At 45.3% G+C, this 14545-nt stretch overlaps 1 non-coding gene across 1 annotated transcript; it reads right to left on the bottom strand.

The window, feature by feature from the left end:
* Positions 1 to 12543: 12543 nt before the first annotated feature.
* On the bottom strand, positions 12544 to 12702 carry LOC120921829. The gene has a single exon (XR_005744998.1). It is a non-coding gene; the product is annotated as a U1 spliceosomal RNA (small nuclear RNA).
* Positions 12703 to 14545: the final 1843 nt, after the last annotated feature.

Below are 14545 nucleotides of genomic sequence, written 5' to 3'. Positions count from 1 at the left end.
ACATCTTTCCAAAAAATACCGGAGCGCAGGAGACTTGTCTTTGTTTTGGTTTCTTCTTTTTAAGCCTGGATAGAACACTTCTTGCCATCATCATTTAATGACAATGTGTTGATGCCATGGTAGATGAGCAGAATTGGTGCTGATTAGGCAGATCTGATTGCGACCTTTGGATCAGCCCGGTGGACCCTTCACTCTTCACTCTCTACTTTTCACTCCCCTCTTTTCTGATCTGTTTCTCCTTATATTTTATGATTTGGTAGTTTATCAGGTTACAAAAAAAAAAATTAGTGATGAGAAATATCTCATTAACTCAAGACGGTTCAGGAAATCTTTATTCAGTTCCTTATAGTTATAAGAATTATTAATTGTCGTCGATAATATAGTTGGTTGTATAAATAACTGTTATTAAATTATATAAATATTTCATAATTTCCTATATCCTAATCAATACTATATTTGTAACCATTTATAAACCTAATATAATAATTCTGAATTGTATAATGTACAATTATTCATTCTATTGTACATGTATTTATTTTATTGTTTATTATTAAAATATTTTTGACAAGGAAATGATCTTCTGTGCGTCTCTCCCTGCAGCTGCTGAAAGCTGCTTCTCCTCCTCTCCCTCCTGCCAGTATTTAGTGACTGCAGGGCGAGAAGACAAAAAGAGGGTCATAAAATTTGATAAGAGTCCCATTTGTGCAATTAGCTGCATCATTCATTAAAGGCCTGACGCATTTTGTGTAAAAACACTCCTCAGGGGCAGATTTAATGGGATATCGGAAATAACAGAGTAAATTCTAATCAGGAATTCATCTGTGTGACGTCCTTTGGGCATCGCATTGATGGGCGTACAATGTCTATCTCAGCCGACACAGCGTGTTCGCTTGGCGTCGGTTTTTGGGCGGGATCACACACCGCCTGGCCGGGGCCCCGCCCCTCCTGCACTATCGAGCCCAAAGCGACGCTGGTGGTGGGATCACGCATGTGCGGGACGCTACTTGGGCGTCTCCCCAGCTTGTTGTCACTTGCATACAGACACTACAGTCTTGACCCCTGCCTTTCAGCACACAAAGGTAATACCTCACGACCCTTATACCTCGTCTACTTAGTAAGCACTCATTCCTACCTCCATGGGCCTATTCTGATGGATCTACCCATCCATTACAGGTATATTATGGGAAATGGGAGGCCTGCTGGTTTGTCTGTGTGTCAGATAAGCTGTCGTGGATGGAAGGTCGTAAACGGTGGTGACCGTTACACCCACATATCATCATGATGGAATATTTGGCTTCATGACAAAATGGCAGCCTGCTGTTCTTTGGGGATGATGTCTTTGCGCCACATTGCTTGCTGGAGTTTCTGCCACCTCTGTTCCCGGGACGGACAGCCCTTTGGCCCAGTCTTTCACATACACCATGCCTGGCATTATTTGTAAGTACCCAGATTTGACCATGTCTTCTCTGGTAAAATTGAGTCAATATCTTGATTAGAATTTACTCTGTTGTTTCAGATATCCCATTGCATCTGCCCCTGAGGAGTGTTTTTTACATGAAACGCGACCTTCAATGAATGATGCAGCCAATTGCGCAAATGGGTCTCTTCAAATTTTATGATCCCTTTTTTCTTACAACATGTATGATCTCATCATCATATATTGCTGTGTGTTGCTCAGTTTTTATGGATTCATATGCGATTACATCGATCAATAATGTATTGCTATGTGTGTTTATACGATGTCATGTTTATATGAATGTACTGTTTGGTTATGCCTTGTGCTTTTTCTACACGCTACCTGTTTTATTTCTTCTTTCTTACTATCAATACAACACATGTATGCATATTTCTAGTGTTTCATTTTTCATTTTTAGCAACCCCCTCAGGTCCACTGTTTCACTCAAAGTCCCAAACTCCTTTGTCTTTTTTCACAAATATGGGATGGAGACACATCTTATGTCCCAAAGTGCCGACCGGCATTCCCCTCGCTTCTTTATCACCTAGAAGAGCATTATGTGTCACAGCGCTGTCCTATTGTGTGTGCCGCCCATCAATTATCACACATACACTAAAATATGTGGAGACATTCATATATAAAGTGCTAGGGGCTCCAATAATATTCTAAAGGGGAAGTAGTGGATCTGCAGAGAACAGCATCTTGAGCACAAAGCACTTTATGTTGTATATGAATTTGCACATGGATCAGATTACTTCATTTATTGATAAACACCATAAGATGAATGAAGTAGGTGTAAAGTGAAAGCAGTAGATCTGCAGAGAATATTATTGGGGCCCCTAGCACTTTATATATGAATGTCTCCACATATTTTAGTGTATTTGTGATAATTGATGGGCGGCACACACAATAGGACAGCGCTGTGACACATAATGCTCTTCTAGGTGATAAAGGGAAGACTTACCTTTGTTACAGCAGCAGTCCAGTAGAAGTTATTTCTGGAGGTATTTGAGTTGTTACACATAGCGCAGGTTTTTTTCTATTTATATTGGGGACATAATTGCCCAAATCTGGGGATCAGGAGCCATTTCCACCCTTTACTCTCGGCTGGGGTTCTTTGTATCCATATAACAGATGTTCTACATGACTAAATCTCACATCAATTTTACTGCAAAATCAAATGGGCCAAAATGTCTCCCCCCCCCTCCCCCGAGCAGTAATATATTTCTATCCCCCTTGGTGGGAGTGGAGATGACCCATCTATAAGGATATACAGTACATACACACCCAGCACAAGGCCGTGTTCACACTACGAGATGTTTCTCTGGGCTGCAGTTTCTCTGAGCTCCACAAGGTGGTGATCTCACTTATATCATAGAGACAGGAAGTCTCTATGGAAGACAGGAAGTGATGTTTAGTTACAGACAGGAAGTTTCTGGTGAGAGGTGAGTCGGGAGGAAGTAGAGAGGAGACGTTGCTGGAAGAGGTAGTAGAGGAGGTAATAAGATCTTATTTTCTATTTACACCCAGTAACCCCGTCATGTCCGTCCTCTTCCTCCATAGTCACTGTGACGTCTTTTATCTCCAGCAGATGATGATACACACATATATAGTGTGGAAATGTAGAATATCCCCGTATATTACAATGAGGGAATTTATGGTCTGTACCACGAGGGGAGTTATTGATGTCAGTAAATGTCGGTTCCAGACATTGTATGTGGGGGGAATGAAATGATAATTAAGGCTTAATTTCCATGGACGTTTTTACAGCCACTTTTCTGAGCGTTTTTTTGCAGCTTAAAAACGGCTCTCCATGTTGGTCTATGGCCCCATGCCCACCATGATGTTTTTGAGCTGTAGATGGCTGAGCCATTTTTAAGCTGCAAAAAAAAACCCAGGACCAGTAAGTTCTGAAGCTCCAGCGTTAGAGCTGTAAGCCTCGTCCTGCGTTTCTTTCTCTATTCAAAATCAATGGTTCCCTATGGGAGCCCATTGATTTGAATAGAGGTCGCACCAGAAGTTGGATCAAGATGATCCGACTTGCAGGGGGCACTGGTGTGCAGAGAATCTTGAAGGGGAACCACACGCAAATTAAAAACATTTTTGCGTGAGGTTCCCCCCCAGGATGATACCAGACCCTTCGGTCTCGTATGGATTTTAAGGGTAACACCTACGCCAAAAAAAAAACGGCGTGGGAGTTCCCTCAAAATCCATACCAGACCCTTATCTGAGCATGCCGCGTGACCGGTCAGGAATGGGGGTGGGGACGAGCGAGCGCCTTCCCCCTCCTGAGCCATACCAGGCCGCATGCCCTCAACATGGGGCACAAGGGTCTCTTCCCAACAACCCTGGCCGTTGGTTGTCGGGGTCTGCGGGCGGGTGGCTCATCAGAATCTGCCCCCAGATCCCGGCCCCCCACTCTACGTGAATGAGTATGGGTACATCGTACCCCTACCCATTCACCGGGAGGAAAAGTGTCAATAAAATAAAAACACAACACAGGTTTTTAAAATAATTTTTTAGCCAGCTCCGGGGGTCTTCTCCGCTCACCGGGTGTCTTCTTCTGCCTTCGGGGGACTTCTCCACCCTCCCCGGTTCTTCTCCCGCTCTCCGGCAGCTCTTTTACTAGCAACGGACAGCCTGCTCTTCCTCGTCGCCTTCTGCCTTCTTCTGATGTTGCCACGTCGCTTCCTCCCGCTGTAATGCCGGGTGTGCGGTGCGCGATGATTTATATAGGCCTCTTATGACGTCACAGTCCCAGCATGCTCCGGGTAATGTCGTCACCATCCGGAGCATGCTGGGACTGTGACGTCATAAGAGGCCTATATTATTATTGTGTCCCTGATCACTACCACACCAGTGCACTGTTGCCGCTTCCTGCCACCTGGCCTTTTTATTGACCATGTTTCTGCCTGCTGCCTGGACCGATCCTTTGCCTGTTTGCTAACCGTGCCTCTGCCTGCATCTTAAACTGACTCATCTGCAGATCCCACTGACTACATACCTATAAGACACCACACCAGTGAGCATTGTATTTCGGGAGGCAGCCATGTACCAGTAGGCCAGGCTTAGTTGACTTATAGAAACTGGGACTGATAATGGTAACGCTACACTAAGCTATATTCTCTGATCAGAGAGAGGTGACCATTACAGTACATTGGTTTTTACACAAGTGGTTGATTTGTGTGATACACAATTGCATTCTCTTAAAGCGGAGCTCCACCCTTTTTTTCAAGTTTATACCATTCTATTTAACACTGCCCCCTTAATTACATTTGGCATGTTTTTTTTTTTTTTGAAAACTCACTGTGTTCTTGCCGTGAGTTTATTACTGCCGCCACGGCGGCAGCGCTGCTATGTATGCCTCCTGGGAGATGTTTGTCCTCGATCCCAGGAGGCTGGGCTGAAGTATCGCGGGACTTCGGCCGCAGCTGAAAAACATCTCGAGCGAGTCTGCTCACACTCTGCAGTGCACTGAAGCCATAGCTGAGCATCTGTGATAGAGGCAGCCTGAAAAACATCTCAAGCGAGTCTGCTCACACTGCACTGAAGAGGAGCCTGCGATGGCATATAGAGCTGGCTGCTGTGACTCTGCGGTAAGGTGTGGGGGTCCTGTCTCTGCGGTGCAGGGGGGGAGTGCTGCTGCTATATGCCATCGCAGGCTCCTCTTCAGTGCAGTGTGAGCAGACTCGCTCGAGATGTTTTTGAGGCTGCCTCTATAACAGATGCTCAGCTATGGCAGCGTGTGTGTCTATCTCCTCCAGTGTCTGTGTGACCAGATACATTCCCTCCCCCCGCTCCCCCGCTCACAAAAAAAAAAAAACAGCTGCTTCCTATCAGGGTACAGGAGGAATTAACCCTTGTCTGACCGCAGGGAGGCTGATGCCTTCAGAGATCCAGACACAGCATCAGTTTTGTCATCCATCCCCCTTTATCCAGAGACCTGCACAGCACCAGCTCCGTCATCCATGCCCTTATACACAGAGACCTGCCCAGCAACACTTCATTCATTCACATTCTTACACAAGGCACCGCTGTCATTCACTCCCAACACACCATCAGTCTTGTGCGAAGCACCCCCGGTGTCTGCTGCTGCTACAGGGAAGCTGCACATCGTCTCCAAGGCTGATGGTAGGGAGAAGATGCTTGGTAAAGTTTGTGCCATCACAGGAAAATAAAGAAAACCTTGCACCTCCACTGCACATTGATTCATAAAGTCTTCACGATATGATTGTGGCTGCCTAGTATTCACATAAATACTTTTAAAGTGTTGTTACATTTGACTTGATAATGTCATTTAAATGTGACAGCTTTCCTTCAAAAGGATTCAAAATGTGACCGCGTCCCATCAGTAGAGTCTAAAAGCAATAATGTCCTATCAATAAAGTCAAAATGTGGCAGCATTCCATCAGAAGAGTCTAAAAGGCTTGTGCAGCACTGAGCGTGTGCGAGATCTGCAAGGCTGAAATCCAGGAAGTCATACAGTCTGGCTTCATGATGCCCACACTTAAGATGGCCCCAGTCAATTTCTATTTTATAAAGTATCTACCGTAATTGCTGTAACAACCTAACAAAACGGACCTTAGTTTACAGACTAACTTTACTAGAATACATTAAGCTTGTATATTACAGGGGTATTTATATTTAAAAAGTGAAATTGTGGCCGGAACTCCGCTTTAAACAGATCACATGCAGTATTTAGGTGATCTGACACATTTTTCCCAAATACCACATGCAATGCTGAAAATGTCTATTCATATTCTTTTTATGTGGTATTCACCTCAAAAAGTACAAATGTACAATACCGCATAAAACAGCATTAAAGTCAATTCACAAAGGAAATAAAGAAAGAAATGCAAGTGGAAATTAAGTAGCGATCGAGGCATGCAATATTTAAAGGTTGTATGATTTTAACTGAATGTTAAGGAGTCGGCAGGTGCTGGCATCCTTAACAATCAGTAAACAATATGGTTGTCAAGGAGTGGGTGGTCGCTGTGTCCTTAAAAAACATGAGTCATCTGCAGAATTGCCGGCTAATTACCCTCGCTAATAATTTTTTTTAAATGGCATGGGGTCCCCACCAAAATTTTTACCAGACCCTTATCCGAGCATGCAGCCCGGGAGCACACCCCCTCCTGAACGATGCCAGACCATATGGCATCAACATGGGGAGGTGCTTTGGGGCAGGGGGGCTCCACCCTCAGCACTTTGTCTCCATGTTGATGAGGACAAGGGCCTCTACCCCACAACCCTGGCCCGGTGGATGTGGAGATATGTGGGGGCGAGGAGCTTATTGGAGTATGGAAGCCTCCTTTAACAAGGGGCCCCCAGATCCTGCTCCCCATATGAATAAATATGGGGTACATAGTACTCTTATTCACCAAAAAGTAAAAGTCAATAAAAAAAACACAGCCAGTTTTTGACACTTCCTGTATTCAACCCACCAAAAATTAATAAATGTCCCCCAAGTAGATCTAACATTAATCACGATGAACGCCAACCGCTGACTCACACTGATGCTCAGCTCCACAGCCTCCCACCGCTTAATAAAGTAAGGGGCGGGGCCACCCAATGACATCACTGGGTGATGCCACCCCTTATGACATCATCCACTCAGCATGCCACAGTCAGTGGGGGCCTAGTATGGATTGATGACCCCATGCTGTTTTTTTTCTTAATTTTTAAATGCTGGCAATTCTTTTGTTTACATTCTACTGTCAGTCGGAAATCCCGCTGACAGCAACTCATGGTTGTTAAGGACATGGCAGCTGCCCAATCATTAACAGCTATGATAGTAACTGGTTGTTAAGGATGCCGGTGGCTGCCCTCTCCTTAACAACCAGCTCATTACTGCTTGTTAAAGCGGGAGTTCACCCGGAAAAAACTTTTTAACATTAGATTGAGGCTAATTTTACTAAACAGAATCGTTTTTTTTTTTTAAATGAATGCAGTACTTACGGTTTTAGAGATCGATGTTCTCCGTGGCTTCCGGGTATGATCTTCGGGACTGGGCGTTCATATTTGATTGACAGCCTTCCGACGGTCGCATACAGCGCGTCACCAGTTGCCGAAAGAAGCCGAACGTCGGTGCGGCTCTATACGGTGCCTGCGCACCATATGTTTTCAAGGAAACCAGGCCCCCCCCCCTCCATTGATACGTAAATAAACCAGTTGGATAGGTTTTGGAGCTGAGACAGGAAGTTGGTATACAGGAAGTTGGTGGGAGGGACCTGCTTCTCTCCCTTTTTAAAAATAATTTCCTCATTTAAAACAACAAAAATTGTGACAAAAAATTACAGCTTAAAAAAACTCACCATACCTCTTACTAAACAAGCCAAGGAAAGAGAGCAGCGCCATCTCAGTGCAGTATGTCAAGTATTTTAATGGAAATATATACACACTCACATTGTAAATAAGAGAAGGTCAGCATGGTGGAGACACTGTACGGGGTTCTTCCGCTCTGAAGGGAGGACGTGCTGCTGCGTGTGAAGGTGTCAATCTGGTCATGGCTGTGCTGAATGCCTGAAGAAGGAACACGCATGTTCCGAACGCATGCACCACCCCGCTCCATCTGACATCTACCTGACACCCGGAAGTGATGTCGGTGGCTTCTCTATGTATGTACCCATGGACCAGGAAGTGCTGGAAGCCACCAGCACAGCCGTGACCAGATTGACACCTCCACAATCCACAGCACATCCTACCTTCAGAGCAGATGAACCCACGTGACCAGATTGACACCTCCACACGCCACAGAACGTCCTTCCTTCAGAGCAGATGAACCCATGTGACCAGATTGACACCTCCACAATCCACAGCACATCCTACCTTCAGAGCAGATGAACCCACGTGACCAGATTGACACCTCCACACGCCACAGAATGCCCTCCCTTCAGAGCAGATGAACCCATATGACCAGATTGGTTTTAACCACTTGCCGACAGGCTCACGCCGATATACGTCGGCAAAATGGCGTGGCTGGGCATATTAATGTATCTGTACGTTGCCCTTTAAGACGCGCCATTGTGGGCGCACTTGCGCACCCGTCGCGAGCTCCGTGAGTATGACCGTGGGTCCCGTGGAAACGATGTCCGCCGGGAGTTCCGCGATCGTCTCACACATAGCTCATCCCCCCCAACACATCTCTAGGACACACTTAACCCCTTCAGCGCCCCCTACTGGTTAACCCCTTCACTGCCAGTGTCATTTTTACAGTATTCATTTTTAAGGCACTGATCACTGTATAAATAACAATGGTCCCAAAATGGCATCAAAAGTGTCCGCCATAATGTCACACGCCACGATAAAAATCGCTGATCGCTGCCATTACTAATGCCATAAAACTATCCCCTATTTTGTAGATGCTATAACTTTTTTTGCGCGAACCAATCAATAAAGTTTATTATGGTTTTTTTTTAACCACAAATATGTAGAAGAATACATATCAGCCTAAACTGAGGGGAAAAAAAGTATTTTTTATAGATTTTTTGGGGGATATTTATTTTAACAAAAAGTAAAAAATATTGCTTTTTTTTTTCAAAATTGTCGCTCTTTTTTTGTTTATAAAACAAAACAATAAAAGCCGCAGAGGTGATCAAATACCACCAAAAGAAAGCTCTATTTGTGGGAAAAAAGCCCCTCTGGGGCTTATACACTTTCCTGTTATACTCTATAAGAGGTGGTGCATTTATTGAAAATATCTGGGCTTCATGAATAATTTGATAAACTATTCTCTTATTTACTCTCTTTCCTTGGCTTGAGTATCTTCAGAGTATTCCTTCTAGCTCTTTCCTGAGCCTGCTGCCGTCCACAGTCCGCAGTTCATCCCAAAGACTGTCTATCAGAGACTTTCAGAGATGCACAGTTGTGCTCTTTTTTTTTTTACAGACCATACCCACTCCTCCTAAAGCTCCTGTTCGGCTCTTCTGCTTGATTCTGAGCATACATGTTTTTTTTTGTGCGTCACAATTGCATACAGACGATCGGAATTTCCGTCAAGAACCTTTCTTGACGGAAAATTTGAGAACCTACTCTCAAATTTTTGTTGTTGGAAATTCCGATGGAGCATACACACGGTTGGAATTTCCAACCAAAAGCTCACATCGGACATTTGTTCGTGTGTACACGGTATAAGAAATGTATCAGAATACAGTTTGGCTTAAGTTTATGAAGACAATTATTTATTTGCAACATAACAGAAAACATTTTTGTTTTTAAATGTCAGTATTTTTTAATTTATATAGCAAAAATAAAAACCTAATGGGGAAATAAATACCACCAAAAGAAAGGTCTATCTGTCTGAAAAAATCAGAAAACTGGCCTGGGCAGGAAGGGCATAAAAGTTATTGTGTGACCAATACCATCCAAATAATTCTTACTTTCATTTCCCAAAGTTATCCGTCTACAAGGAGACCTGTATAGATCAAATGATGGGACCAATGAGGATGGAGGAGGACCAGAGTCACATGACCGAGAAGATACTAAACCTCACCCTGGAGATCATCTACCTGCTGACCGGAGAGGTGAGGAGGATTCTGGGAGGTCACATGACATCACTCTTATCTCTATTAATAAAACACAGACCTGACCGGAGAGGTGAGGAGGATTCTGGGAGGTCACATGACATCACTCTTATCTCTATTAACCACTTAAGCCCCGGACCAAAATGCTGCCTAAAGACCCAAGGGGTTTTTACAGTTCGGGACTGCGTCGCTTTAACAGACAATTGCGCGGTCGTGCGACGTGGCTCCCAAACAAAATTGGCGTCTTTTTTTCCCCACAAATAGAGCTTTCTTTTGGTGGTATTTGATCACCTCTGCGGTTTTTATTTTTTGCGCTATAAACAAAAATAGAGCGACAATTTTGAAAAAAATGCATTATTTTTTACTTTTTGCTATAATAAAAATCCCCCAAAAACATATATAACATTTTTTTTTCCTCAGTTTAGGCCGATACGTATTCTTCTACCTATTTTTGGTAAAAGAAATCGCAATAATCGTTTATCGGTTGGTTTGCGCAAAATTTATAGTGTTTACAAAATAGGGGATAGTTTTTTTGCATTTTTATTTATTTTATTTTTTTTACTAAAAATGGCGGCGATCAGCGATTTTTTTCGTGACTGCGACATTATGGCGGACACTTCGGACAATTTTGACACATTTTTGGGACCATTGTCATTTTCACAGCAAAAAATGCATTTAAATTGCATTCTTTATTGTGAAAATGACAGTTGCAGTTTGGGAGTTAACCACAGGGGGCGCTGTAACATTTAGGGATCACTGTGTATGTGTTTACTAGTGTAGGGGGGTGTGGCTGTAGGAATGACGTCATCGATCGTGTCTTCCCTATAAATGAGATGACGCGATCGATGCGCCGACACAGTGAAGCACGGGGAAGCCGAGTTTACACACGGCTCTCCCCGTTCTTCAGCTCCGGGGAGCGATCGCGACGGAGCGGCTATAAACGAATAGCCGCGCCGTCGTCCCGGATCGCTCCTGAAGCCACGACCACCGCATGTACCGGGGGGGTCCCGATCGGACCCCCGACCCACGTCAAGCAGGGCACGTATATATACGTGGATGTGCCTGCCTGTGCCATTCTGCTGACGTATATGTACATGAGGTGGTCCTTAAGTGGTTAATAAAACACAGACCTGATTGGAGAGGTGAGGAGCATTTTGGGAGGTCACATGACATCACTCTTATCTCTATTAATAATACACAGACCTGACCGGAGAGGTGAGGAGGATTCTGGGTTTCTAACATGATATTCCTATTGGTTCCTCAATACAGAGATTTCCTCTTGTGAAGTCCCGTGATCATATGACCATCACAGTGCCTCCATGTGACTCCCTAAATCCTGAGAGACACAACATGGAGAAGATTCTAGAAGTCACCAAGAAGATTTTTTTTTTTTTTTTTTTTTTTGAAAAGCCTATGGCGTGTGAACACACCCAAAAAACTCCACCCGGTGCAGAAAAAATGTGCACACACATAAAGAGTGTTCACAAAAACGTGCAGACGGGTGCAACGTCAAGTGGTCCTCCTGTGAAGAGGGACCCATAACCCTGATCCCCCGGGGCGTTAGGCTCCAGACGGGGACTGAGGTACTGTGGTCCGAGCAACCGAAGCCGACACGGACCCAACTTCCTCGGAGGGACTGCCGAAACAGAACCCTCCCAGTACTAGGTGGGGCTCCCCCGAAGGGAGACCCCATGAGAGCAGGCGAACTAAGCCAGAAGGCCATGTCCACCCACTCCCAAGACGTTCAGGGCTGGCCCGAGGACCCGCACCCTACTAATCACACAGTGACAAAACGTGCACAAACAAAAAAAGACAAAAAAGTGACAAACACAGGCTTAAATAAAATAAAGTGGGGAAAGGGATAGTGGAGAGGAGAGTGAAAGAAGTGGCCATTGTGGTGAAACAATGACCAGGCCCTCCGGCCAGGAATAAAAAATTCCTCCGGTCCTAGCCAAAAGGCCCGGCCCAGGAGGCAGGTGCTAAAAAAAGCGTGTATCTGGTGCAGTGACCGTGGTATCCTTCAATCAATGTGTCCCTCACACCCAGTGATCTTCAGATACCCCTGGACTGCCACTCCAGGGGCACATGCACCATAGGCTTTTCGTTCCATATCCGACCCCCCGACTGGCCAGTGCAGCCCTCCACCCCCGTCAGCTAGAGAGCCCTTCAAGGTTTTCTTGGGGAGAACTGCCGCTCCAGTTAGCAGCCTCCACCAATACTAGCCCCTCCAGACCCTCCGTCAACCCAGCGGATTTGCATGGTTCTACCCCGTCTTACCACAGGGCATTACCAGCTCCTCCAACCGGATCGCCGACAGGGATAGCACTTACACCAGCCAGCCAGAAGGCCAGACTAGAACTCGGCAAAAAGACCAAGACCAAGCGCAGTACCCATCCTCACCAGGAGCACCCTTCCAGATGGCTCAGACTCAACCATGGGCCGGCCCCCAGTATACTGTCGGGCAGCACAGCGTAGTCCCTGCTGAAACCATCCTTCCAGGTGCAATGACGTCATTGGATTGCATCCACCCTCCCCATGTAGGAGGTGCTTCAGCGCTCCGCTGACAACTGATGAGGACAGATACCACACCCAGTCCTAGCCAAAAGGCCGAGAAGCGGCAGGGAAAACAACCACGATCAGCACAGCCTAGAGTGTGCAATAGCTGTGCCTCGCCCTGGGAGAACCGCCTTCATGATCATGGTGTCTCCCCTGCCAGGTAAGTCACCAAGAAGATGATGGAGCTGCTGACAGGAGAGGTGAGCGGTGCCGGGAATTCTGGGACATTATCCAGTAACAGACAAGGGATATGTCTAGAACATGGACTCGTAGAGATGGTGAGTGTTTTTTTTTTTTTTTTTACACTATGTGATATTACAAGATTATCACCTTTTACAAGTGATCTTTTGTATAATTTTCTTGGTTTAGGGTGAAGATCTGATAGATATAAAAGTTGTGATTAAAGAAGAAGAAGAGACGTATGTGAGGGATGATCAGCAGTCTATGGAGGAGGATGGAATAACGGGGACATTTATAGAGGAGGACACTCCTACAGAAATCAGCACAGGTGGGTCATTAACACTAAATCCATTCCTCCACCCATACTGCTCACTGATTGGTCCAGAGTAGGGCGGGGACTGGGTGATATCAGCCTGTAATCCCCTGGTCACTTTCCTGAGCTGTGTTCCCCATCCTGTATTCCTGTATTTCTCTCGGATAATCTTCCTTCTCTGTGCTGCAGACACAATTTATGTCTCTAGATTGGATTTATGGAGATTCTGGGGATCAGCAAAATGTTCCCACAATAGGTATTCTTAGACCTGGGGTATGTTTTTTGGGTCTTCTACCCCATGCCCAGGTTTAGCATGATCTCTGACAGAACAATTCTCCCGGGATTACTTGTTCTGTTGTCTGCTGGCTGTGCCGGGGGAGGGATATGTCTGTATAGTCTCAGACCCAAGTCACTGAGTGCAGTCTCAGGAGATGGGAGGCAGCGGTGTGGGATCTCTGCAGCTTGTCTCATGTAAACATTTAATCTTCCACTAATTACCAATATTATGAGTCCTGACCCTTACACTGTATAATTTATATTATACATTACATACCCCTGACCCCTGCACTATACACGCTATGTTGTACATTATTCTGATACTATATAGTCCTATCTGTTGTATATTATACAATATGTTGTACATTACATAGTCCTGACTTCTGCTCTCTCCCCTCTACCCACTGCTATATATACACATAATATGTATTCTCATTCTTACACCCATTTCCTTCCAGCTGGACATTTTTATATCTGATCAGATTGGCAAAGCAGGAACCAATCAGCTCATGTCTAGTAATAATCTTTGTATTTCTATTTTGGTAGATGGACGGGAGATGAGGAAAACCTCAGAGGATTGTCTCACTTTGTCTCCAGACTGTAAAGTAGAAGATGAGGACATCACACAGTATAGTCCAGGAGAAAACCCGACTACCTCAAATGTCCATCCGACACCACACAGTGTAGATGGACCATCGTATTCCTCTTATCCTGAGGAACCTCAGACTGTACGGGACGGTGCCGGACCATCGTATTCCTCTTATCCTGAGGAACCTCAGACTGTGCGGGATGGTGCCGGACCATCGTATTCCTTTTATCCTGAGGAACCTCAGACTGTACGGGACGGTGCCGGACCATCGTATTCCTCTTATCCTGAGGAACCTCAGACTGTGCGGGACGGTGCCGGACCATCGTATTCCTCTTATCCTGAGGAACCTCAGACTGTGCGGGACGGTGCCGGACCATCATATTCCTCTTATCCTGAGGAACCTCAGACTGTGTGGGACGGTGCCGTCCTTCCAACAGAGAAGAGCCTTTCCTGTACTGAGTGCGGGAAGTGTTTCTGTTTTAAATCCAGTCTTATTGTGCATAAAAGATCTCACACGGGGGAGAAGCCGTATTCCTGTCCTGAGTGCGGGAAATGTTTTTCACTGAAGATCAATCTTGACACACATCAGAGATCTCACACGGGAGAGAAGCCGTATTTCTGTCCTGAGTGTGCGAAATGTTTTTCAGATAAGT

Source organism: Rana temporaria (assembly GCF_905171775.1).
Source record: "Rana temporaria chromosome 4 unlocalized genomic scaffold, aRanTem1.1 chr4x, whole genome shotgun sequence".
Classification (NCBI taxonomy): domain Eukaryota; kingdom Metazoa; phylum Chordata; class Amphibia; order Anura; family Ranidae; genus Rana; species Rana temporaria.
The sequence above is the reverse complement of the archived record's forward strand: the minus strand, read 5'-3'. Positions and strand labels throughout refer to the sequence as shown.